Source organism: Quercus suber, unplaced genomic scaffold (genome assembly GCF_002906115.3).
Source record: "Quercus suber isolate HL8 unplaced genomic scaffold, Cork oak 2.0 scaffold_1152, whole genome shotgun sequence".
NCBI classification, from domain to species: Eukaryota; Viridiplantae; Streptophyta; class Magnoliopsida; order Fagales; family Fagaceae; genus Quercus; species Quercus suber.
In genome coordinates, this window is record NW_027070552.1 from 5,362 (window position 1) to 30,789 (window position 25,428).

The 25,428-nt window shown below is 30.7% G+C and overlaps 1 long non-coding RNA gene across 1 annotated transcript; it reads right to left on the reverse strand.

Annotated features, from left to right (window-relative positions):
* Positions 1 to 1,378: 1,378 nt before the first annotated feature.
* LOC136065774 (uncharacterized) lies at positions 1,379 to 5,634 on the reverse strand. Its single transcript, XR_010627379.1, has 2 exons — positions 5,055 to 5,634; positions 1,379 to 4,616 (listed from the first exon to the last, which is right to left on the reverse strand). It is a non-coding gene; the product is annotated as an uncharacterized LOC136065774 (long non-coding RNA).
* Between the last annotated feature and the right edge of the window lie 19,794 nt (positions 5,635 to 25,428).

Consider the following 25,428-nt stretch of genomic DNA (forward strand, 5'->3'; position numbering starts at 1 on the left):
GGTGGGTAGCATTAGGAAGTCGAGCGTGGGTGCTTGTAAGTCCTTTTGTATGAACTTCGATTCTTTCATATAGTGGATTCAAGTTTACCTTGAGGATAATTAGGTCAAATCCTTCCCAAGTTTTTACCGTGTGGTTTCCTACGTCATCATACCTTGTGTTATTTACTTTTCCATTGCTTTATATTCTTGATATGATTGTGTGTTTGTGATAACCTAGAATTGCATAAATTAACTAAGCTAATCACTTGGCTAATTAATTAGATTAATCCGGTTGTGTTAAGGGGTCTAAAAACTGTTCAGCAACCACATTATCATTTGTTCTAAAAAATTTAGTTAAAACCTATAATTCTTATCCCATAACCAAATATTCTCAATTAATATAAAAAAAAAGCATCAAACATATCAAATTATATACCCATTTAACAAAATTTGCTTCACATTGAATATTCTCTAATTTTTTAACAAATAGATAATCCTCTTCTACAGTATCCAACGACTAAACCTTAATATAACCCAACTTAAAATTTGGAATGGTGAATACCATTAGTAGATAGAAATAACCACAAAAATTTTCTTTTTTGATTGCCTACAATAACAGGCTAGATGGCTATAGTAGATCTTTGTATATAGAGAACAACCTTATTGTTTAAAACTAAATTAAATGAATAGGTTTACAATAGAGTTAGGTCTCTTGGGCCTACACACATAAACCTAACACATCTAACAAATGAAACATTCTTGTAGGGACGTCAAACAATGGATTACCCACAATGAGAAAACCACGGCCAAAAATATAATTGTTGTCATATTGAAGTAAATGGGTTATGCAAAATATATGTGGGAAGTGGAAAGTTGGGACAAAGCAACGTACCAAAAGCAACAGAGGGGGAAACTATTGAAATGTAAGAAATATAGCATGGAAATATAGCTCATACTGAAGTATACTACGCAGCCACCTTGGAGATTCAAGATGAAGCAACATACCAAAAATTGTCTGGTTGGGACTCTAATTCATGGTGAAGGGATTGGCTTGGGGTGGAGGCAGGGAACGTATAAAGAGTTGAGAGGAAAGCAAAAGCCTTTATTCTTAGAGACTCACATCTCTTTATTCACTTAGGACTCTAATTCATGGTGCAGGGATTGGCATGTAAGAAAGAGGAGTCTCATGAAGAAAGGTTATTCAAGAATTGTGCAAACTGGTCCAAGGAAGTGCATCTTTATAGTAATTCAAGTATGACATTTTTGTTTTTGTTTTTTAAAACACCACTTCTTCTTTGTACCTTAGAACTAAGAGCTCTTAAATAATAAATAAATAAAAAGCCGGTATTTTTGTTTTTGTTTTTAATACACTACTTCTTTGTATCCTTAGAACTAAGAGCCCTTAAAAATATGAAAATGGTTGGGTTTGGAAAAAGAGCCATAGGTTTTTTTTTTTTTTTTTCCCTTAAGCATATTCAAACAAAAAGCAATTTATGATGATATGATTTTTTAGAAATTAATATCAATAATAAAAGGATTAGATGAATAATTTGAATTATAATCAAATTAAAATTTTTATCAACTTAGAAATTATAGGAGAAAAAGATAAGGACAATTTTTTTTTTTTTTATTTTAAAGTCTAACTTAATATTACTAAAATAATTAACATAAAATAAAAAGAAAAAAATAGAACATAAATGAATAATATGGGTAATGATGTGGAAAATTATGGAGTAGGTCAACAAATGGTCAAAAGTTTCGGTTATCTATATTATACTAGTCGTTAACCCGTGCGATGCACGGGCTAGTTAAATAAAAAGATAATAAATCAACCACATGGTAAAAAAAAAAAAAAAACAATAAGAGACTAATTTGTTCATCAAGTAATCAACCTAAGTGGCATCATAGCTCATGTACAAAACTATTAATCTATTGTCAAGGGGTCAAATGACAATGTGGAAAACATTTCATAAATAACATTTAGTCCCCCAATAACATATAGATTGTTTCCCTAATAACATGCACATTGTAGTATCATAATAGGTCCAGCTAATCATTTGCCACATAACATTTAGTCCCCACCAAAACTTCCAACACCTTTTAAGCCTTAATAATGAACCTAGTAAGGGAGAAATTATTGTATAACATGTTCATGCTGATGAACAGTGGTAACAACAGAAAACAGAAACAACAAAGAACTAAAGGACGCAAGGGACTATTCTAAGAGAAAAAAAAGGATTTGGCAAGCTCTTTCACTGTGATGTTCTTGAAGCATTCACTAACATAGCAGCATCGGCAATTAAATGTGATGAGTCTGTAAACCGAAACATTTATATCATACTGCTACTTTGCACATAAATCTTTTTAATTACAAATAATTTCTTGCACAAAAATATCACTAAAAGTACTTAATCTCAACATGAATCTCCATGTAATATAGCAAAGAAGCCATTAGTAGATTATCTAGTCCTCTCCAACTATCTTATGGGTCTGTGCATTTATATTACAAATCCTTTAACTTCCCTTTATGTTGTAAACTTGTAGTTGTTTCTTTCTGCAAATTATGCATATATAAATGTTACAATTATCTACTTCCTTACAGCATGATCTAATCAGATCAACTACACCACAACTTTAAAGAAGGTGGTATCCTTGAGAGATGAAAAAAATAACTTGGAAAGTTCCCCCATCTCTTATAAACTAATTTTCATTATTTCAGTCTAAACTTATATTAGCAGCCAAGAAAAACAGTAAAGCAAATGAGAAACTCAAAAACTACTTAAAAAACTTCTAGCTTAGTTGAGTATTCTTTGCTCTTACTTTTGTGTTATTTCCCATCTCCAAGTCATCCATAGAACATATCCCATTAGTGAATAATTCCTCCATTACTTATTAAATTTTTAAAATAGAAGAGAAAGAACTAAATTTGACTCTACTAACATGCTTGTAAGTTATCAACATTTTTTAGGGTCCCACATAGTTCAACTCCTTCCACATCTTGGACAAATTTGATAACATGATATAAAAAAAATTATGAACAAAGCATGAATCTAACAATTGATTGATGTGCACCTAATCATACCCAACATATAAAATGGAAATTTGACTTTATGTTTCTGTTGTATTAAAATCTACCTACAAATCACTCTAAGACAATTCCTCTATTCATGTCAAGGATTTTATGAACGGTTTGCAATTATAATACCTCATATTTTAGCTAACTAATTTGTAAAATTAATTTTTATCAACTTAATGTGTCCATTGCGTTCATAGCTGTGACTAAGAAATAGAGAGTACTAAATAGTTGAATCCATTTCTCTGCAATCTCTCTAATATCCTTGTAACCATTTGACTTCTACATGGAAATCCACACATAAACCTCTTGTCAATTAATTGATTTACCAAATAAAAATTGGGGGTTTTGAGAACATTCTATGGAGATCCTAATCCTTCCTAGTTTTTGAAAGGTATCAGAAATAATGCATTGAGATACTAAAAACAAAAGGCACAATATTATAGCAAGTAAATTGACCTTCCTCACTATAGTGAAAAAAGCATCCCATGTTCCAAAATAATGCAATCCTAGATAATAATTTTCCTTCAGATTATTGTTCAATTTTGACAATTTGCAATCAACACAACCAAATAAAGATAAATAAATAAAATAAGAAAGCACCATTAAATAGTAAACAATCAAGTTGTATCTCTCTTCAATAACTACTTAAAACCTAAAAGATAGAACAGCAAGGAAAAATGGAAGAGTTTTTAGGTTTCCTCTATTTTTTAGACAACTTGTCATAGTTTTTGAGTGGTGCATTGGCTAGGTCCAAGGCAACCTCCATATACAGTTTATAGAAGAAAAATAAAGGCAAGAGAGATAGAGAAAGGGACCACCTTCAATGGCTTTCAAATCTGGTAGATATTCATCAATAACACAACCTCTTTATTAAATCAACTGCACTCAATTTGCATAGAGTACAAAATGTAAATATTTTGTACTCTAAATGGCACAATGGATTCTACACAATGACCTTGCCTAATCATATCAAAATATGCCCAAAGGATCCAAAAGCCAAGACAATATTTAAATTAAAAACTTTCACCCTTGACCTTAACATTGCTTGCCATATAAATCAATTTGCTTTATTCAAATGAAAATCCCAAATTAACATAAAGCACAATCTTCTAGTCATTTGATTTAGATTTATTAAGCAAGTATTCTATTGCAATGATCATTATAACTTATTCAACAGATTTTAACACCTTTAAATTTAAAGCAAAAAAATTAAACAATAATTAATTTGCATTTGTCAAATGACTACACTACAACATTCAAGCTTCAACTACTGATTTTAACAGTGATCAAGGATAAACAATCTAAACCTAAGAAACAAAGCAAAAACCATTACAAAAAAAAAAAAAAAAAACCTAAAACACATAGGTCTGCCAGCATACCCCAACCTTTATCAACACAAAATCCTACAGTCTAAGCATGCTCACCATCAAAGAGCCCCAGACATTTGAGGGAGACTATCAAACCAATACCAAAAAAACCCTTTTAATTATTTTTCCGCCTTTTCTGCTTCTTGGTGTTGTAGATGTCTTCTATCATGCTTTGATTTTTCTCATCATTCAACCTTAATTAAAGTCAGTAACCCAAATAGTATTAATAATTGATGAAAGTTTTTAAATAATAATAGCTTATATAAATCAAAAGTCCTAAATTACAAATTTTTTAAAATAAGAATATAGTTCCTTAATCTAGATTCAGTGTGTATTAAAAATAATGAATATTCAACAAAGCAACCATAATATACATAACCATAAAAAAAAATACTCAGTTCTCAGACAACACAACAACAATAGCCAATAATAACCAAAAAAAAAAAAAAAACAAACAAACAATTTCAATAATACAAAGCCAAGAATAGCCAATAAATACTATAAAATGATATTTATAATACAAAACTGTTTCTAAATTTAAGCGTGATTGGAATACAAAATGTGATGGGGCTAGGAAAACAATTAGTATTAAAGTGGGTTGTGCCTGGAAACATAAATTTTAAACAAATTACCACGAAATTTGCCTCCATTGATTTGGTTGGAGGGGCGGTGACGATCTTCAGAGAAAATTGCAAATGGGTATGTTCAAAGTTGAGGCTTTGGTTGATTTTGGAACTTGATAAATGAAGAGGATGAGAAAAGGAGGATGTGGGATTTGAAAATTTAAAGCAACGCAAATCAAGATTAATAAGAAAATCAAAAACCAAACCTAACATACCATATCATCCCCCCAACGGCCAGATGATTTTGGCGAAAACCCATTAAGAGAAATAATTGTAGCCTCTCTCCAACGGAATCGTTTAATTCTCTGAAACTTGATTTGGCCCAATGTCCCATGAGAGGAGGTCTCTTAGATCTGATTGGCGTTTGGGTCTTGGGGAAGGAGAAGGGTAGAGAGATAGAGAAAGAGAGAGAAGGGTATGGATCTTGCAATGTTTGTTGGGTTGAGTTTGCATTTGAAGGAGAGACAGAGACTGAGAAATAGGTTTTTGTATCAGGTATTGTTTAGGTCCTTTAGGAGTTGAAGATTATCGGGTTTAGAAGTAGGTTTTTGTATCGGGTATTGTTTAGGAGTTGAAGATTATCGGGTTTGTTTTGGGAAGAAATAGTTACGGTATTTAGGGATTTATTTTTATTTTAATAGTTTTTTTTTTGGTTTTTTTTTTTTTTTTTAAATAATGTTGATGTGGAAAAGTGTGGAAGTTTTAAAAGTTTCGGTTATATATATATATATATATAGACTATATAAGAGGATTTTCCTATTTCAACTAAACTTTTATATGGTTTAAAAATACTCTTATTAATAAAAGTTAACTTCATGTAACAATAGGGTCATAAATGTTAAAATACAAATTTCATTTTTGAATTCAAAAAGAGAACTCTTAAAATTTAGGATTTTTTCCCTTTACATTCAAAAAAGAAATTACAATTACTGCTTATTTCTAAAGTTTATTATTTTTATTTGTTTGAAAAATAAAAATATATTTTCTAAATTATAATAAATATAAATTATTAACTTTTACTTAAAAAAAATAGAAGAGCCTCTGAACACAAGTAACATGTGTGCTTAAAGGCCAATGTGTGTATATATATTATTGAAAGCTCAAAAGCCTTGATATACAGAAGGTGGTAAGCAAAAACAAATTCGTTAATCACAGCTTCCTTGTTTTCAAATTCAAACAACCAACCAATCAACCACAGCCCAGTCCTAGGTCCGACCCATTGAACCCAACTTTCTCAAGCCCAAAATTAACACTGTCCTAAACACACACCTTTCAACCCACTCTCAATCGGTACCAAGGCCAGGTCCAAGCCCAATCAAAGTTAAACCCACAAGCCCCTATGCACCCAAAATCACCAGCCTACATTAAGTCCAAGATCAATCTTAAAACCAAATTCATCCACACCCTTGAAGCCCAACTCGAAAATCAGCAATCCAAATCAAAACTTAGCCTCACAACACCTTCTCTTGGGCCCAACCTTGAAATCCAAATAAAAACCTAGCAAGCCCACATCTAATCAAACCCAACTGAAACCCTTTCAAACTTAGAGCCGGCGTCAAAAATTGAGAGACAGAGAGATCCGAGAGAAAGATAGAGAGGGGTTGATTTTATTCAAAAAACAAAGTTTAGTTACAAAACTAATTGTAATCTAAAGTTATAAACTGCTCTAATATATTGATATGTGTAAAAAATGAAATGTGCATTACACATGATTATTTAAGTAAGACAACTATTACATCCACAACATTTTCACAATAAATCATAATTGGTAAGTTGTTACAAGTTTTAAATTTAAATCCAATACTGAAATTACTTTCTTACCCAATAGTAACAGCAAATAACAACTTACCACATAAGATTTGTTGTGAAAATATTATAAAATTGTTGTAGACATAGTATTTCTTTTTAAGTAAACTTAACCCAATTAACTTTAGTTAATTACACCACCTATTAAAAAATAAAAAATAAAAACTAGAAAACTAAAACACCTCTCTCTCTCTCTCTCTCTCTCTCTCTCTCTCTCTCTCTCTCTCTCTCTCTGTGTAAACCCAATAAATACAATCCCTCTTCTTTGTAAACCAGAAACCTAACCCCTCTCTCTTTCATTGACTTCTCACCATCGGTCACCCCAATCCATATATTTTAAATAGATGAGACTTACTATTGTGCAATCATTAGAGAAAAAAAATGTCAGTAAGAATTATTAAACCAAAGCACTGATTTCCATACCTTTAAAATGAATTGTTGTTTGTACCTCATCACAATCTTTGCTTCGTTGGTTGTAGGTTCTGCACTCTCTTCTTAAGGTGGTGATTAAATTTGATGGGTTGAAGCTTGTAATTGAATTAGTTTGATCACAGGAGCGAGTATGCCATAGAACTCAATTATTTTAATATTGATTTGAAATTTTATTGGAATTCTTGAAAGAAGTTCCACATGTGAGGGAGGATTTAACAAACTACATGGGCAAAAAAATGTCAGTAAGAATTATTAAACCAAAGCACTGATTTCCATACCTTTAAAATGAATTGTTGTTTGTACCTCATCACAATCTTTGCTTCGTTGGTTGTAGGTTCTGCACTCTTCTTAAGGTGGTGATTATATTTGATGGGTTGAAGCTTGTAATTGAATTAGTTTGATCACAGGAGCGAGTATGCCATAGAACTCAATTATTTTAATATTGATTTGAAATTTTATTGGAATTCTTAAAGAAGTTCCACATGTGAGGGAGGATTTAACAAACTACATGGGCATTCTTTACCATCAAGGTTTCAGTGCCATTGTCTCTTTTCTTCTATTTCCACAACCATAAGCACTAATATTAAAACAATTTTAGGGCTGATCTGAAGTAATGACACAAATAGATATCTAAAGAAAATAATTTAGATACTCAAATTTATCCCAATTATAAGTTAAACAAGAACCATTTCTTTTATTAAAGACATGCTACCATTCAGATTTTGCTGAATGGCGAAACGAGGTTCATGCAGCTCACTCAAAAGTGTTTGGATCTTAGTTTCCCTTTCAATGTTCCGTCGATAATAATAGTTGTAGAATGGTGACTACAAAAATCCACATTGTTGGACTACTTTAGAATGGTATTACCATATTATTACATTGGAGGGAGAAGAGGGATTGAAGTGACCGGTGGTGAGAAGTCGATGAAAAAGAGAGGATTGGGTTTTTGGGTTACTAAGAAGAGGGATTGTGTTTCTAGGTTTAGAGAGAGAGAGAGAGAGAGAGAGAGAGAGAGAGAGAGAGAGAGAGAGAGAGAGTATAGGTGTTTTAGGTTTTTAGTTTTTAGTTTTTATTTTTTGATAGGTGGTGTAGTTAACTAGGGTTAGTTGGGTTAAGTTTAATTAAGTAATAATGTGCAATGCACATGCCATTTTTACACATGTCAGTTTATTAGAGCAATTTGTAGTCTTAGGCTACAACTAGTTTTGTAGCTGAACTTTGTCATTTTCTTAATTATAAGAGGCATTGCTTTTTTATAACAGTATTTATGATTAAGAAGCTACTACTCAATCATTTATCTAAATATTGAAACTTTAGGTTTTACCCAACTTGCAAAACAGTAGAGTCAGGTTTGGGTTTTAAGTATCAAATCCAAAGCGGGTTTGGGTTTGGGTTAGGTGCGGGTTTTAGTAATACCTGCCCCGAACCCAAACTCAACTTGATTAGACAAAAAATACCAAAAAAAAAAAAAAAAAAGCCATATAGATACCACTTATACTCAACCCTATCCCTATCCCTAACTCACTCTCACTCTTAAGAAAGTATATGCTGTTTCTAAAACTCCAACTTAGCACACATATGGTGTTTCTAAGACCAATAAAAAATTGACACGTGGATTAAAAATTACAAGTCAATAACTCAGATTACTTAAAATAAAAAGACACAAATACCCTCTAAATTTTCACTATCCCACCACTCTACCTTTTGCCCTCTCCTAAGTAAAAAATTTCATCTCTCTCTCTCTCTCTCTCTCTCTCAACATCGTAGTACACTAGTCACCAGCGTCTCCATCTTCTCTCTATCAACTCCAAACCTTGACAATCGCTACCTAGCATCGCCGATCATCATCAATTCTAACGAGATCAACCTTTTTCTTGTTGAAAAACGCCCAAAATTGTCTATACATTGTTTCCAACCACAACGCCGAAAGTTTTCTCACCACTTTCAACTCCTGACTTTGCAAGAAGATTTCTCCTCACTCTTTTTCATTTTATTTTTTGGATTTTTCTGTTTACATATGTGTCTTTTTTTTCTTTTCTTTTTTCTTTTTTTTTTTTAAAAAATTGACATATACATTTTGGAACTTGTACTGTTTGATAAAATGCTTTGGTGAGGATGGATGCCCAAGTAATATGGTAAAATGGGGTTTTTTTTTTTTTTTCTTCAAAAAATTGTTCTTTTGGATTAGATTAAAAGTGGTTGGTATGATGTAGTTTTATAAGTAGAGAATAAAGCTTCTTTCTTTGTTTATTAGTTGATTTAATGTATTTGATGGTTGTGCTTGATTTTCAAGTATTATTTATTTGTTAGATTTTTTCTTTGTTTTTTAGCAATTCATGTTAAAGATGGTTTCTTTTAGATGCATTGAAGTTTTTAATATGTGTTGGCTTACTTGGAATTTTCACAATTTGTTCCATTCCTTGTAATAATTTTTTTTTTCATGGTGCAAGGATGGATGTGATGCTTTTGTTCCATTGTTTTTGTTGAAGAAATTGATTTTAAAAAATGGTTTCTTCCTAAGAGTCTCCTCTGAGGTATTCAATCTATCTTTTTTTTCATTTTCTTAGTTTAAGTCTTTGGTTGAGTTATTATGGAAAATTATGATATTTTGATAATTGGTATAAAGCCCACTTGAGTGTGTATGTGTTTATGGCTGAGGACCAATGGGTGGCTAGCAAGAATTCTTTTTTATGACTTTATGGTGATTTATGTTATATGTATATGTATATATATAGTCATCTTTTCATGATGTTCATTCAATATATCTTTTTTTCCATGATTATGTTCGACTAGTCATGGATTTTTCAAAAAATGCTTTTGTTGCTGTTGGGGACAATGATAAAAGGGAAAATTTTGAAAATGTAACTTTGGGCAAATGTGATGAAATTAAAACTGGAATGCAAGTGAGGTATGAAGAAGAAGCATATAACCTTAATAATGAGTATGCTTTAAAAAGGGGATTTAGCATTTGAAAAGTGGTTAAATGAGAGTATAATGGTGTTATTAGGCAACGGGAATTTGTTTGTTCAAAACAAGGTTTTAAAAAGTTTGAAGACCCTTCTAATTTTAAAAAGTATCATAATTTAGATGTAATAAAGGATTGTTGTGCTTGGAACCGGTTTGATGTAAAAATGATATTTGGAGTGTTTCACACTTTAATGACACATAATCAAAAAGACACACACACAATCATGAATTTGCAACTCCAGAAGAAAGATGTAACTTGAGATCGGGAAGGAAAGTGCTACTTGATCATGGGAATATAATTAGCATAATGGTTAGTTTGGGTATAAAAGCAAAAAAGTCTTACTCATTTTTATCAAAAAACTTGGTGGTACAAATAATGTCGGGTTCTCTAGGCCATAATTTTGTGCAAACAAAAAAAAAAATTATGGAAGCTGGTGACAGGCAAATTAAGTATTATTAATCATTTTAAAGATAAACAGAGTGAAGATCCAATGTTTTTTTTACTAGGTGCTAGTAGACCAAGATAATAGAATTGCAAATTTCTTAGAGAGATGGTAGATCAAAATTAGATTATTACTCTTTTGGAGAGATAGTAAGTACAAAACTAATATTTCAATTTTTATTTTTCTTATTTTTGCTTGTTGAGTTTAATCATTTGTTATTGTCTTCATTTTTTTTTTTTTTAGAAGATGTTCAAACATCATTCTTTACCCCGGAAATGTTTGTTGTTTATCCCATGTTTAACTCTACAAGAATGTTTCAAGAAAGTACCTCAATGTCACACTTGAATCAAGTACATTATGGGTCCGTTTGGATTGAACTTATTGTTGCTGAAATTGAAAACTGAAAACACTGTAGCAAAATAATTTTTAAATGTGTAAATAGTATCGTAGGACTCATTTTTAATGAAAAAGTTGATAAAAAGTGGAGCTTGTGGGACCCGTGAACAGTGCACAAGTGCACTGTTCACAGAAAACTGGGTCAACAGTTGCGGCTGAAAAAAAAAAAAAAAAAAAAAAAAAAAAAAAAAAAGGAGAAAACGTGAACGCAGCACTTAAATGTGCTATCCAAACGCCCTCTATATAACCTTAAACTTTTTATGTTAGAGGGGGAGAAGCTTTAATATGTGCTTTTGTTTATTTTTTTTTACTCTAATATTGTTCTCTTTTTTTAGGCCCTACTAAAAATTTCTAAAGCATGAAGAAAAACTCTTTTGGATGGTATTTTGGACAATATACTGCACAACTAATGGATAGCATCTTTGGACAATTTTTTGGATAGCATTTTGGTCATTATTGCATGGTGGAGGAACCTCTTAGATAGTATATTTGACTCGAAAATTTTATAGATAGCATAGCTGTAGTTTTGGAAAACTTTTGTAACTAATGAAATTACTCAAACATGATAGATTTTGTATATGTTTGAGTAACTTCTAGTTAAAAACTAATTATATGCAAATGATAAAAGTTTTTAATGCAAAAGTGTAGACACCGCATTTTATACCCCTTATATATGTAGGCATATGCATACACGTACTCAAGCCTAGAAACTCTAATTCGAGTTTTTCTACTTTCGTTTCTTTGTTTCTCTTATATAATATGCCTCTATTTTGTCTTGTTTTTATGTTTTTAAGTCTCTGTTTCTCTGTTTGATTGTCCTTTTGCCTTTAACATGCTAGATTAGGGTTTCTTTTATTTCTTGCTTTAATATGCCATGAACATGCATTCAAATATCCATGCATTGATGCATAGGTGCTGTGATGCAGTGAGATAAGTCATGCATTCACATGAACATGCATTTTGATGATGAACATGATGAATATGCTTGCTTGATGCTTTGATACTATGCCTACATGTTTGTGACGTAGTTGATATTGGTACCTCGCTGATGTCTATGTTTCTGCCTTTGGGTATCTTGTTTTCTTGTTGCCTTGGATGAGATAACATGATATGCATGATAGGTGTATGCTAGGCTTGATGTGAGTTGCAATGATAGATGCATGTTAGGGTTTTGGGATGATTGATGTCATGTTGTATGCTTAGATGTATGCTAGTGTGCATGTAAGTTTAAGATGCAATGTTGAACATGCTTTTAATGAGATTAAGATGTAAGACATAATAAGTGGAAGCTGACCCACGAGTTGGGCGGTCTTGGGTGCCTAACACATTCACAAGCCGTACCTAAATTCCGAACTCATACTCTCTAGTAATAAGATTAGTCATTCCACGTAAGGGTGCTATATACATGATTCCTAGACCATAAAACTAGGTGGNTAGTACAAAATTAGTACTCAAGCTTTCTTTTTAACTGTATGTTCTTACTTCCTCTCTCTCTCTCTCTCCCTTTTTTTATTTTTTTTTTAAGAAAATGTTCAATGATCATTTCTTCCCCTGAAGATGTCTATTGCTAATCCTATGGTTAGCTCTACAACAATGCTTCAAGAAAATCATTTGAAAAAAAGGAATATAAGAAAAGTAAAGATGCAACCACTTCAAAAGCTCCAAAAGCTATTTCTATGGTACATAGTAAGTACAAAATTAGTACTCAAGTTTTTTTTTTTTTTTTTCTTATTTTTGCTTGTTGAGTTTAATTGTATGTTCTTACTTCCTCTCTCTTTTTATTTTTATTTTTTTAAGAAAATGTTCAATCATCATTTCTTCCCCTAGAGATGTCTATTGCTAATCATGTGGTTAGCTCTACAACAATGCTTCAAGAAATTCATTTCAAAAAAAGGAACATAAGAAAAGTAAAAGATGCAACTACTTTACAAGCTTCAGAAACTATTTCTATGGTACATGGTAAGTAAAATACTAATATTTCAATTTTTATTTTTCTTATTTTTGCTTGTTGAGCTTTATCATTTGTTGCTGTTTTATTATTATTATTATTATTATTGAAGATGTTCAAACATCATTCTTTCCCCGGAAATGTTATTGCATATCTCATGTTTAACTCTACAAGAATGTTTCAAGAAAGTACCTTAATGTCACACTTGATTCAAGAACATTCTATAACCTTAAACTTTTTATGTTAGAGGGGGAGAAGCTTTAATACGTGCTTTTGTTTTTTTTTTTTTTTTTACCCTAATATTATTCATTTTTTTTAGGGCCCTACTAAAAATTTCTAAAGTATGAAGAAACACTCTTTTGGATAGTATTTTGGACAATATACTTCACAGCTCACAGACAGCATCTTTGGATAGTTTTTTGGACAGCATTTTGTTCATTATTGCACAGTGAAGGAACCTCTTAGATAGTATATTTGACTTGAAAATTTTATAGATAGCATAGCTGAAAATTTGGACAACTGATTGCATAGCCAAACACTAATTATAGCTGTCATTTTGTAAAGCTTTTATAACTAATGAAATTACTCAAACATGATAGATTTTGTATATGTTTGAAAGTTTTTAATGCAAGAGTACTTTTTATTCTTATATATTAGTTTCTATATGTGCATGGTTGTGGAATTGCAATGCTAGATTGTTGCAGGTGTTATATTGTTCCAGTTAAGGGAATGATATAGTGAATGGCAATATTTTGGTGCTGGACTTTTTTTTTTTTTTTTTTGTTATTTTGATAATATACTGAGCGGCAAGTGCTGGAAGTTTTTTGTTTTTTGTTTTTTGTTTTCTTACAAGTGGGGGGGGGGGGGAGAGGGGATTTGTTTTTTATTATTCCAGGGGAGAATTGTACAAGTGTGTTTACAAGAAATGTATTAATGGTGAAAAATGAGGATAATTTAGATGGTGGAGAGATATGGGAATGTTGAACATTTTTGTGATTGAATCTCTTTAAAGAGAGAGAGTGTCGTGCCCCAGTCCAAATAATTATGTGTATTTTTATCTTCAAATTAAAAATATTCAAAAGTATTATTCAGTAATACTTAGAAGTATTTTTATCTTTAAAGCATGTCTTAATTATAAGTAATAACACAAAAAACATAAAATACAACAACACTAGAAAACATATAATAATAATGATGTCAAAAACTTCAGCTAAATTTTTGCTAAATAAAATTTTATTAGATTTCTTTAAATTCTAGGAAGAAAATTGAATCTCAAACTCTTTGTGAGTAAAAGATAATTGCACTCTGGTTTTTTTTTACACAACCAACAAGAGTCCTGATTTGTAGTTGCATTTTCCCTAAATAATGAAGTTGCAAGTGCATTAGGAGGCCCAAGCACACTCTTAAGCTCATCATTAGAATAAACAATATTCTCCGAGCTAATCGTTAGAATATACAATATTCTCCAAAGTATATATAAAATAATTCGACCTTTTGTACACATTGACACTATTTGACAACACAATCCCACACTTTTTCTACTCCACTATATATACTCTATAGATAAAAAATTGACATGTGTCCACCTAATAAATTAAATTCTGATTTTCTACATTTTCTTATTTCACATCCTAAAATAAATACTGTAAACCCCAACACATTCCCATCAATTTTCTTATGAGAACACTTCATGATTTAAGTTTTGAAGATTTTATTTAAATAAAAAAAATGTTATGGACTTCAAAAAACATCATACAAAAAACATAGTAAGCCTAATTAATTCAAATTTACACATTCATAAAATCCAAATCCACTCATATATTTCAACAATATGAAAAAATGAAAAAAAAAAAAATTGTAATTTCATACTCGATTCAACTCATTTAATCTAAAAATTAAATTCAAATTCTTCTATTTTATAGCACTTCTTTTAAAATGAACCATAGGCATGTGCCAATCCCATAAGAGTGGAACAAACATAAGTCTCCCTATCTCTACAAGTTTCGACCTCAACAATGATGGGCCATGCTTGTATGTCTAGGATACAGAAAAATGAACTCCTCACTTACCTCAGTTTACGAGTTTGAGTTCTTCCTTATTTTCTCTTCCCCTCTTACACACCACCACCACCACCACACCGCCCCCCCCCCCAAAAAAAAAAAAAACAAAACAGGGCCAATCCTCCCTTTACCCTTATTCCAAGGGGCATATATAGGCCAGGCCATTCAAAGGCTACATTCTCAGTCTCTTCCTCCATTCAACAGTATTCGGGTCATCCTCACTTTCCCCACTTACTGCCTCCTTTTGCGGAAGACCCTTCCTTATCTTCCTTATTCTTTTCCTTCGAATGGACTGGCCCACGCCTGCCTAAGCATCATTTTACATTTTCTACTTCCTCCTGGCTCAAGTTCACTAGATTTTGGGTTTTTCTTATGGGCCCAAGCCTTTGTGAAAAATTGGCCCAATTCATTATATTGACTTGTTATCATGCTGTTGCTGTTGAAAATTTATATAATTATATATAATAATTTGCAAATATGTTGTTACAAATGTGGACAACTTGACAATGAATTTTATACATACATACATACACACATACATATATATATATATATATAACTTCTCTTTCTGGAATCTTTCTATCCATTTTACCAAGTCGCCATGAAATATATGTTTCTCACACACATTGTATATCAAAGCAATCGAGCTAAAAGTTACACATAAATATTTGAGAACTCATCCATGTACTCATATATTTTTTAAATAACATATTAATATCTTTATATTTTCAATCATGAGAAAATTTTGTCAACTTTAATAAATATAGTTATTATAATACCTATATTGGGTTATAAAAATTAAAAAAAAAGTTTAGCTACCAAATTGGTTGGACCTTAAGCCTATAAACTCACTCAATAAAATAAATATCACAACATATTTTGAAAATCTAATCATTGAATTGCATGTTCTTTATGCTCTTAATACACATGTTAAATTTTGTGTCAATCGGATATTATTTACTATATGATCTATAAGCTTATATTTTGTGCATAATTTTAAATTACAAAAACTTGCAATTTAAAAAATTTATTGATGATATAACTATTGATCTTTAATTTTCTTGAAATTTTGCAAGTATGGAGAATATAAGAATAAGATGTAATCTATTGGTGGATCTGTCAAAATTAACCCCTAATAAAAAGGTATTAAGTAAGTTGGTAGCCTAAAGTTACAACTAATTTTGTAGTTAAACTTTGTCCCTATAAAAATGTCATTTGCATCTTGAATTTTTTTTAGATTATTATTTTTTTCAATTCTACAATATATAGTAGGAAGGTGATATAGAAAAGGAAAAAATAATAATCTATCACATTTTCTATTTGGAACCCCACCCACAAATTCTTGGATTTGCCACTAGATTAGTTTGACTAGCTACACCATTTTTTCACACTCTCTCTCCTTAGATCCTCAAATTTGCTCGTTATTGTGCCTAGTAGTGGCGGACTAGGGCAATTTTGGCTATGCCGCTATGCGATGTTCAAATTGCCTAAGTTGAATTGGTTTGTATGGTTTTTTTTTTTTTCCCTATTCTGTTTATAAAAGTTACATAAAAAATTTATTTAGATTATTTTAATATGATTTAAGCAAAATAAAGAATGGAATGCAAGACACATTGTAAAACCCATTATGTAAAGTAGATAAAGTTGTTTTATGATGAGTGAAAATGATTTATTTTTCTTACAAATGTATAAAAAATGGGAAGACAGTCAAGGACAGAACTAGGATCAAAATTTAGGGGGGGCCAAAACCTCAATAAAAAAAATTCTTTAAAATACAAATTAGCATATATTTAATGTTAAGAAAATATCAACAAAAGAGGAGAAACAAAATAACCATTTATTAATACATTTTAAATTAATAATTTCAAAATAGAATTCAACGTTCTTTTAAATAACAAAAATCATCTATAGTTGATTTTGTACTAAACTTTGCAACAATCTCCCTTTCAATCTTAATTTCTTTTGATTAATGATACATGAATTTATAAAATTTATATAATAAAATTTGTAATACTAATGACTGGACACTACACATTAGCACCAATTTATTAACGCAACTATTCAATTTTATAATACCCCACATAAAATTAAACTAATTTACTAATAAACAACCAACTAGTAAGTAGTAAGTTAAAAAAAAAAAAAATTAAATATCTTATGTTAAAAATTAATAGCCAAACATACTTGCCATCCCACCCCACACATTGATTTATGGCCACCCACGCACCCCACTCTCACTCACTACAAGTACATTAATTTGGTTTGTAATTTGTATTCATCTATCTTTCTTATTTTTTTTTTTGCGCATTTTTTTTTTCTTTTCAGCATAAATAGTCATATCTTTTTCATGAAAATTCAAATAGTCAATCTTAACACTTATAAAAAAAATAGCTTGGATCTAAGAAGAAAGAGTAAGAAATAGCCAACACAGTAACACAGATGTTGTAGTATAGTTGTTTGCCAGTTGGGTTCTATCATTTTCATGGGCCAATTTGTAACTTATTGGGAGGAGGGGGGGCCAAAAATAATTATTTTGGGCTCAATTGTTAAACTATTCATTAAATGTGTATACTATTACTATTTAAAAATAAATAAAAAATTGGGCGGGAGGGGGGCAATGGCCCCCCTCTGCCCCTTACTAGTTTCATCTCTGAAGACAGTTTTGGTTAGTAATAATAAGTTTGAGCACTAATTATTCATAATTTAGCCTGAACACTTATGATTTCAAAGAGCGATGTCACATATATAAAAATTTCTTTAACTTACTATAAATAAGTAATTTTAGTATTATATAAAAAGTCACAATTTTTGCCACAATTATTTTGTATAGTAAACTTTGGATTGTTTGTCACTTTGGCGCTTGAACTCATAATTTGACATGTGAACAGTTATAAAAAAAAGTTGAAATTATATTAATTTGCTAAATAAAATGATAAGTTTGTGGTCGGTGTAATATCATTTTGAATTAATATTATTGTTAATGTCAACTCAAAAATGTGAAAAATACAAAAAATGTAAAATGAGTTATTTTAAAATATATAAATTTAAAGATATCGAATAGATCAATAGAAAATGACAAGCACGTGAGTAACATGACATATACTTACTTTATCATTATTTTTATGTTTTTTCTCTTCCGATCCGATCCGATCCGATCCGGGGGCTGCATCCAAAAGACATATTGTGTTTGGTCGAGAATGCAACAACGTAGTGGGTTGAGTTGATATACTCTCATATACCTTGACTTGAATCATGATGCGCCAACTTCCTTCCTTAAGTATTATTATTATTCAGCCGAAGCAGGCCTCAAATCAGAAGAAAAGAGCCCAGCGTAGCCAAGAACAACTTGCCGGGTTTCATATTAGAAATAATATTAGCCCCGGCAAGTCATCCTTGGCTGCTCCCAGCTCTATTCCTCTTTATGCAAGGCACTTTCGACGATTACCTTTAACACTAACAGCCTAAACTACTACTCAATTCCTACATATACATATATAAGCATATATATTATTTTGAGAGAGAAGAGAGCCTAAAAATAATGACCAAAAACAACTTGCCAAATCAGATATATATAATGTAATTTTGCATTGCTAGCCTAGCCTAGCCTAAGTCATCCTTGTATTGGATGCACAAACTTTCCACCTCCTCAGGCTCAAGGAAAGCCCTAATGTCATCCAATTCACTTATATATAGTCGTAGCTAAGATATATATAGGCATGATTATTAAGCTGAAAGAGTTACAGTTATTATGATACATGAGCGCTCATTTCTTTTGTAGCATGATAAAATTTTTGAGGGCATTAATTAATTAACAAAAAGTAGCAAGTGATGACCGTGATGACAGCCAAAAAGGGCAAACTACAAAAGCCACCGTCCAAGCGTGACTTATTATTCCCGCATCCATCCAAGCCTTTGTCATTAGTACCTAATTGAATATATTCAGGTCCCACCTACCCTTTAATGTCGTGAAAAGCCGACTGATCAACAGGGAAATGTTTTTATTTTATTTTATTTTTTTATCTTCAGAAATATTTTGATTTTTCAATTGTGTCATGCTTAAGGTTTTTGTGATATCTCGAATTTGGGAGCTCTCTCTTGTGGCTAGCATCCAACTATCAATCGACTTAATTCATTTCTTGTCTTAATTTCTTGGGACAACATAACAGTTGGTTTTGCATGCATGAACAAATAACGTTTTAGGTTTTATATATATATATATATATAAGTAAATTTGTGTGTGTGTGTGTGTGTGTATTTCTACGCTTAACCAATTCAAACTTTTAGCATTATATCAAATAATGTAACATTTAAGTTACTAACTTACAATTTTTTTATAATAAATATTAAAAAATTAATTCAACCTATAACAATTTAAGATGGTTGATTTTTATTATCAAGTCAAAAAGTAAATTGATTTCTGGTATAAATTAAATAAATAGATTCAACCTCATATTTCTTATTAAAAAATAATGGAATAGAGGAAAGGATGTTTATTAGGTAGGAAAGAGTCTGATGGCTTCATCCGGTAAAGGGGAGGATATTCCAAATCCAAAACAAGCTAGAGTAACGACACACAATCAATTACGAGGGATTCTGGTCGATTTAAGAAATAGATTTTGTCGTCATAATTAGGTTGACTGGATTCTTTGCTCAGCTTCGGTTATTCTAATTTATAATAGGAAAACACTTTTTGATTTCGGCCTGATTGATTCTTTAGTTTCTTCACAGTCGCTGTTGTTCATCTTTTGGTGGATTTTAGTAAATGAAGTAGACTATTGTTGTTTTCTGATGTCGGTGTTTCTGTTCCTATACGTAGCTTCTGTACTTGTCTCTCTCTTTCCTAATAAAATATCTCATCCTACACACACACACACACAAAAAGGACATAAAAATTTATGAATAAAAATTTTATTGTTGTTTTAATTTATTTATTTTGGCATACAGAAAAAGAGATTTTTATATTTGTAGCGTATAACATTTAAAGATATGGTTACCCCTTAAAAAAAACAAAAGTTTACCCGTCACTCCCAATAAGGTAATAACTTATATGGGTGTCAATTTGTGTTAGCCTGTCATGTTCATGTTATGTTAAGGTAGTGATATTCGATTAAATGGCTTAAACCGAATAAAACTCATTTAATAATTGTGTCTTAACCTTTTAACTCTAACATGACCCGTTCATAAAGATTGACATGATAAAAACTCATTTAACAAACTTAATAAACAGGTAATGTTGGTTGACATGAATGTGACACAAATAAAACCCATCTAACTTGCTTAAAAAAAGTAACATTTCAATATGTTTGATGAGAAGCTAAATCTAATTTTTTTGCAACTATAGTAAACTGGTACAAATACCAATTCACTGTAGCAAATTGTTAAAAATAAAATACAATATTTTATTAAGATTATCTCTTTACCTTCAATTAAAAAACTCAAATTCTCTCTCTTCCTTTATTATTTTAAATGAAGTGGTAAAAAAAATAGAACATTTAATGTTGGGCGTACTGTAAAGAGAGGTGGTAAAATAGATAAAATAGTTTTTTGAGGTATTAAAAGCTAATTATTTTAGGACCACTACTGTAAATGCTCTAACTTAAAAAAATAAATAAATAAATAAAATCCTAGCAAGCCTAGAATTAAAAAAAAAATTAATTTGTTTTTTTTTTTGGTAGATGATTGCATCTTAATGTGTTAAGAAATAAAGATTTTTTATATTTATAATTTGTTAATACTATATGGATGTCTATTTGGAGGTTTTTTTTCTTATACTCCGGCCCCCTCTAGCTTGAAATCTTAGGTCCCTCTTTGGCTGCATACAGGGGTATGTGGCAACAAAAATAAAGGGACAAATAGTGTCTGAGGTCTACCTAGTCATGTGCATTGCACATGTCCCTTTCTTTTTGTTGCCACATATTCCTGTATGTAGCAAAACCTTTTCGTATCAAAATGCTTATTAATCATACAATTTTAAAGTTAATAATAACATCAAACACTTCAAACATATCATCAAAAAATTTAAAATAACATAAAAGTACTTAATAAATATTAAGTCCATAATACAGTACCATACACCTAGAAAGAAGTTCCTAAAAGAATATTACATCCCAGATAAAGACCATACATTTATTTGCTTATAAGTTTTTGTAACTACTCACCTTTCTTTTTAAGTTTAAAATACAAGTGGATATAAAAAGGTATTTGATAAATCTAAAATAAAATGAACATATATTTATTATACGAGTTAAATAAGTCATGTTAAATGGGTCATATGTTTATACAAATAAATTAGCATGTCAACCCACTTTTGACAGTTTTTTATCGTGTCGCTTTTAGGTTGACTCAATTATGACTCGAACCTGCTAAGGTCCATCTCTAACTCATAAAAATTCGTATCGTATTCGCAGGTCATGTCAAACATTGACACACCTATAACAATAGCCAATTACTAGTGTGCTTGCAAAATTAAAATTTTCTTAATCTAAAACCTCTAAGTCTAACTTAATTAATTATAAAATAAAATAATGGAAAAACTTAAATTCGATATACCTTTGGTTACGATATACATTTGGTTTAGGTGTAGTACATTAGATTGTCCAATTAAATTTATACGCATAATTATATTGATTAATAAAATACAAATAGTATTATCTTTTTAAAGGAAAATTATATTTAATACCGTTATATATTTAAATTTAATTGAGAAATCTAATGTACTGCATCTAAGGTGAGATACTTAAATTTTACCATCAAGTAGTGGAAATGGATAGTTGATCATATGTCTTTTGTAATAATATATTTTCACATTATATATTTCACAGTTGTCGAAATAGTAACTTATTAATAGTAAAAATAAGAGTTTAAAAGTTCCCTTCCCTGCACTTAGTTTTTTATTTTATGTTACATCAATTATAATTAACGTCCCTCTTTTTTTTTTCATATAAAGTAAAGAAACTTAAAAATAGAAAAAAGTTAGACACATGGTATGCATATTATAACTGATAGAGCATAAAGTGAAACATTAGAAGCAAGTGATCGAATTTTTATCAACATTAAAATGGTATCAATAGTGGATACATAAAGAAAAATTGGTAATTTAACCATTATAATATATATATATATTCATAAAAATGATATCTAATTTTCAAGTAAAAATGTACAACCATGAAAGAGAAATAAACAGAACGGGACAATGGGGCCATGCATGATGGAGGATAGCTGTCATTGGCATGTTATTAGGGACCAAAAAGTTGGTTATGATCCCTTTGAATAGATGGCATCAAATCAAATGATGTGAAGGCGTGGGCCGCTGTTTCTATGTTGCTCTTTCTGATGGCATTCTCTATTATTTTTTGATGCCCTTTTTCTGGCCACACGAGGGAAACACACCATGCAAGAAAGCAACAGTTACAAGATGGGAGGTTTTAGCCTTTAGGGTTAAAGGCATCGCGTGCTTGTCCGTAAATCCCACCCCCCGCACCCCCGGTTTATGGCTTTTTACTTATTAATTATGCCTAACAAAGTGCACTAAGTTTCGATAAACAGTATTTTTATCATAATTATTGAGCTATAGGATTTGGATTTGAATTTGATAATTCATATACAGCAAAAGTTATTATTTTTTTATTTAATTATTATAAGTTGATAGAGGGAAAATGATATTAATATTAGCCTCTTCAAAATAAATATATAAATAAATGATATTAGTAATAATCACATGTGGAAGCAATCTTACACATCTATTTCAGATATTGTGAAATTCATTGCGTATGTAAAAATGTTGAAAAAGATAAATAACTGTGAATTGAGTATAAAATTTCTATCCTAAGAAATAGCCTTCTTCCCCACCCACTACTTTGTATTTAGAGCATAGTTATTAAACTCAAACTGGATGTTAACTTGGTCTAAGAACAAAGTTACTAGGTTTCTGGTTTCAACTTTCAACCAATGGGTTACCAATTGAACCACATGTTCAAATAATTTTATTTTTTTTGAGATATCATAAAATAAATAAGTTAAAAAAATGCCTAAATTAGTATTAAGAAATAAAATATTTTTTTGTTCAATTGATTGTAAGTCAAAAATACCCCCTAAAATCATACTATTATTACTATAATGCAATATGCTTGCACTACCTAACATATCTATTCTCATGTAAACATCCTAGGAATAATGCTAGAGATACAAAATTTTTTACAAATTGCTGATGTAATGAGTAGCTATTTGTAAATGAAAATGTGATATTAATGGTGAGCTTAAATAAAAACCAATAAGAGGTTGGCCATATCAACATTTTATAAAAATTTTGTAAAATAATTTGTGGTTATAGTATTACTCAACATTATAGTAACAAAAGTTTCAACAAGGAATCTCGCTACCTTAGGACCATTATAGTTATAGTCTCCATTCAATGGGCTTTGACTCATACACCCCAAAAAGTAGATCCCGCTCTAATAGCTCCAAATAAATTAAATACATGCATTAAGATATGAAAGATTCTTATTCCATCCTTATACTTCTATTGAGAGAGAGAGAGAGAGAGAGAGAGAGAGAGAGAGAGAGAGACTTTGTTACATTGGTTCTAACTTTTAATACTCTTGATTAATTTTGTTTTGGGTTTTCGCTGCATGTAAGATAAAAATGAATGGATTTGTTAAATTTGAATATGATTTTGTTTATATAATTTTTAATTAAGTTTTATGTAATTGATTGTATTGATTTGTTGTCTCCTTTTTTATTGAGAAAGTTCTAGATTAGAAGTTTAGAATTTTTTAGTTGAGTTCATTTTGGGAGAAAAGAAATTGAAGAAAGGCGAGGGACAAAAGAGTGAAGTTTTCATACGTTTGAATTGTAGTTATAACTTATAATGAGGGAGAGTATATTTGAACGTTGACTGTTCATGTTAGAAACACCATTAAATGTTAATGAGTTTAATAAAAAAAAAAAAAAAAAAAAAAAAAAAAAAAAAAAAAAAAAAACAAAACAAAACAAAAAAAAAAAAAAACTCTTGTTCAAACCAACCCATTTTAATCTACCCCAAAATAAGAAGAAAACAAAGAGGAAAATGAGAGTAACCATTTTTCCTGGTAGCAAATACAGATTACTCACCAATGTTAAAGCAATCAAAGAGCTTGTCCAATGCTATTGCAAAATCTGAGTAGCTGTTGTGCATACTCAAATGAACTTTACCAAGATCTGAGAGATCCCAGAAATGAAAACAATACTTTTTCCTGTATAAACGCACGGGTGGTCAGCTCACAATTGTTTCTTTGCTTTGAGTTTTTCACTAAGTATAGTTCTACTCCAATCACTATAAATTTCTGTGAACACCCATGAGGCCATGAATCAAGAACATAAATACTGTGGTAAAATTTTTGGTACGTTTTGGCAGTTCTGTCATCGAAGTTGAAGTTTTTGAGGATAGTATTCTTTGTGCCAAAACTAAATAATAACGAAAAGAATGGTCAATAAGTGCAAAGAGGCCGATCTATATATTGCGCTTAATTACAATTTACAAAAAGAAAAGATGATGGTTGAGCATCGCCGCTCATGCTAGTTCTGTTACTTCTGTAAATCATTTCCCTTCTGCTTAGTTTGTAGCTTAATGAAAAGAGATGGTGATTGATTATGCCCAGTTTTTGGCTTAATGAAATTGATTGCTAGTTATCAAAAAATAGTTAATTTCCGTTTAGGAGGTGAGGTTCACCGAATCTATCAACTTTTGCAAATTGCAGAATTTTTTTTTTTTTTTTTTTGAATCACTGTTAAATGTTAATGGTTAGACATTAATAATTTAGAATGAAAATGAACGTTTGAACCTTGAAATTTCCACCAAACAAAAGGGGTTCAGCTAATGAATGGAGTGTTAAGATCGGTGAAAAAAGAGAAAAAGAGATTATGGTAGTTTTCATGCAAATATAAAAGATTTGGAGAGAGAGAGAGAGAGAGAGAGAGAGATAATTAACTTCAATAATTCCAGATAGATAAGTGTCAAAAAACATCAAACGATTTGAAAAAACTAGAGCCGAAGTGTCACGTTTGACCTAACCACAATGTGCCGATCTAGCCACTCTATATGCAAATCAACACTCAAAAAGGGCACATGATTAGTTCTATGTTTTCCTAATTTTGGCTGTGTTTGTTTTTAGTGAAATGGGGATTTGGAAAATATTTTACACTTAGGCACGTGTTTGGGTGCACATGAAAATACGGTCAAACTGAAAATCATTTTCAGTTGACCGTAAAATAACCCCAACTAACTCATAAATGGATTTACACTTCCATTTTACTTTTATTCAATTTTTGGACTCACACACCCGAAGAGAGAGAGT